Below are 3,465 nucleotides of genomic sequence, written 5' to 3' on the forward strand. Positions count from 1 at the left end.
TGAAATCTGTATAATAAATAAGGAATAAAATAGAGCCCACTTTCTTGAAAAAAAATTACAAAATTCTATTACAGGGTATGGAAAAGTTAGCATGGCTTAGTGGGATAGAATACGGGGACATTTAATCTTTAAGTGCCTCAGGCAGTTCTAGAATTTATCTGCTATGGTCATAGATCTGGAGCTAGAATTATCTAGACCTGGGGGCTATATAATGCAATTGTCTTGTTTTATAGATGGGAAAGGAATATGTGACTTATCAAAAGTCACTCAAGTAGTATGAAATCGCAGGTGGGTTTTCCACTGTGAAAGAAGTGCTCACACTCTAGATCCCCACTGCCAAAGTCACAAATCATTCACACACATAAACATATGTGTATATATATCTGTGTGTACATGTATATGTAGACATATGTGTGTTTGTATACATTTGTATGTGTATAGCTTAGCAAACCTAGAAAGAAATGTCCCATTAAGTTGGCAAAAGGGTAAATGAAAAAAAAATATTTCACAAGAATCTTTGGGCTGAGAGAAACACCTAAATAATCAAGTTGGAAAACTCTTATTTTGAAATACTATTATCCTATGATCTTATGAAAAAGAAAGTCAAATAGCATTCTTTAAGCATAATGTATCCATCCAAAAAAGGGAAATGAGGAAAACCAAGAAAACATTGTATACAATAGCAGCAATATTGTTTTAAGAATGACTGAGAAAATGTCATTTTGACTAATATAAATATTCAAATCAAATATAAAAGACCTGTGAAGAAAGTCATTATCTGCATCCAAAGAAAGAAATGCTAAATAGAAGTATGTAGAAAATAAATTTACTTATATATGTATAAAGGGCAGGAATTCTGGAGAAATATACTTAAGGCTCAGTGTAATTGATTTAACCCTACAACAAGGTGTTAACTCAATGGAAGTGATAAGACAATGGTTACCTAGTTTACAGTTCTTAGTACTTAGTATAGTTCTAGGAGTTGACACCTATTCTATAAGATTCATACCTACCATGATGTACTTACAATAGAGTATATAAGAGCTAAGAGATCTGGGAGGAAGACAGACTCAAAGATAAAGACCTTCGTTGTGGCTGTCTTATTTCCCTCACTTCTCTACTGAGACCAGAGAGAAAATTGAATGTTACATATATGCATACATTTATATATGTAAATATATATGTTTGTGTCTAATAGCCATCTCTGGAGTGGAGTGGAGAAGGAAAGAAAAAAATTAAATAACTATTATACATATTTTTTAAATATCTCGTTGTGGGGGTTCGTGCCGAGGCCCCGATTCCACGCCCGCCATGGATGCCATGTCCCTGGACCACATCATTAAACTTAACGGGAGCCAGCGTGGCGGATGCGGCAGGGGCTAGGGCCGGGTCCGAGGCCGGGCTGGGGGTCAGGGCGGCTGTGACAGCTGGGGCGAGCAAATGGCAGCCCGCGTAAGCCGAGGCGGGGGCCCCATCCGAAACAGGCCGGCCATGGCCCGCGGAGGCGCCGGGGGGCGGCGGCAGGAACCGACCCGCGTCTTACTGCCGACCAAAACAACTTCCAGATAAGTATGAGCACAACATGCTAGACAGTGGCTTTGGAGGCGGGCCCGGAATTGAGACCAGTGGCAAATTGCTGATCTCCAATCTGGACTGTGGGGTCTCCGATGCCAATATTCAGAAACTATTTGCTGCATTTGGAACTCTGAAGAAGGCAGCTGTGCCTTATGACCGGTCCGGTGGAAGCTTAGGAACAGCAGATGTTCACTTTGAGCGAAAAGCAGATGCTCTGAAGGGCTTAAAACACTTATAACGGTGTCCTTTTGGATGGTAACCCTATGAACATTCAGCTTGTTCTATCATAGACTGATATACATGGAAGACCTGCACAGAATGTAAATAGAGGTGAAATAACTGGAAACCGTGGCTCTGGAAGGTTTGGATGGTGGAGGTGACACCCTGAGAGGCGGTCGTGGAGGCAATCTAGGACGAGGACGAGGGACTGGAAGAAATTCGAAGCAACAGCTTTCCATAGAAGAGCTAGATGCACAATTGGATGCTTATAATGCCATGACTGAATTCGAGTTAAACTAGCCAGCATATTCCCTGCATGGAACAGGACCCAGGATTCTCATTCTTTACCCTTTTTGTTGGAAGGCCGAGTAGAGGACTGTGGCTCTGCTATCAATGATGGATTTGTTTCTTTCATGTTTCAAAATAGGATTTAAAACTCATATAAAGGTTTTGTTGTTGTTGTTGTTGTTGTTGTTGTTGTTGTTGTTGTTGTTGTTTGGTTTTGGATTTGTTTGTTTTTTTAAATTCTGAAACAGACCTGTTTTGTACCAAGTTATTTTTGGGATAAATTTTACTGGTTGCTGTGGTGGAGAAGGTGGCATTTTCACCTTTGCCATCATAAAGCAGAAATGTGGGTAAAAGTGGAACTGTTTGCTTCATCCCGCTGCTAGTGGCTGTGTCCATGGAGCGGAACTTTCATGTCCAAGTTAGTACATTGCTGAGTAGACTAGATGAATAACCCCTGATTTGGTTTGATTTGGTCTTACCATGACATTTAAAAATGGATTCTTATTTTGAGAACTCAAATCCTGGCCCACATGTGCACAGTGGGATGTGTTTAGAGGTGAGGTTCAAAAAGGTTTATTGCTTATGAAAAAATCATTGTACACTTATTGGACAAAAGATAATATTGAATATACTTTTATGTAGGGGATAAAAGAGGTTTCCCATCAACATTTGGAACTGTGAAAAGTATTTTGACATTTGATTGCTTTTTCTTCGTGCTTTGAATCAAATCTTAGAATTTACTTTAAAAAATAGCTAGTTGTAAATAGTTGAAGTTTCATGTTCAATCATATTATACTATGTTATGGAAATGCTTGTTTTGTTCTATAAATTTAAGAAAATAAAAATTAAATAAAAAAATAATGCTCACTGGGCATGGTAGTATATGCCTATAATCCTAATTTTCTGGGAAGTGGAGACCTAGCAATCTCTTTAGTTCAGCAGTTCTTAATTGTAGTGGATTAAGCTAATTGAGAGTTCCTCACTAAGTTTAACATTAATGTGTTGAGCCCCCAGAAGGGGGAAAATACTATGTTGCCTAAAGATGGGCAAACTGATCCATGTCAGAAGCAAAGTCCTTCAAAACTCTTATACTGATAAGTGGTGAGATCAAGCCCATGAGTAGTACCTGTATTTATAGTCTAAGAAAGATAAAAAGACCCATGCCTTAAAAAAAATGCAAAATAAAATAACATAACATAACATGCTTAATGAAAATGAAAATGATCAGAAGGAGGGCAGGGACAAGAATTAAAATTGGGGACATAGAGAAAACTCTAATCTATCAATTAACATTTAATAAGACTATTATATTTCGGGCCCTGTCCTAAAAACTAAGGATATAAACAAAAGGAAAAGATAATATCTGTCTTTAAAGGAGCTCAC

The 3,465-nt window shown here is 38.3% G+C and overlaps 1 pseudogene; it reads left to right on the plus strand.

The window, feature by feature from the left end:
* The first annotated feature begins 1,311 nt into the window (after positions 1-1,311).
* On the plus strand, positions 1,312-2,094 carry LOC127547512 (THO complex subunit 4-like; annotated as a pseudogene).
* The last annotated feature ends 1,371 nt before the right edge of the window (positions 2,095-3,465 follow it).

The sequence above is a fragment of the Antechinus flavipes genome, chromosome 1, assembly GCF_016432865.1.
Source record: "Antechinus flavipes isolate AdamAnt ecotype Samford, QLD, Australia chromosome 1, AdamAnt_v2, whole genome shotgun sequence".
In the NCBI taxonomy this organism is placed as follows: Eukaryota; Metazoa; Chordata; class Mammalia; order Dasyuromorphia; family Dasyuridae; genus Antechinus; species Antechinus flavipes.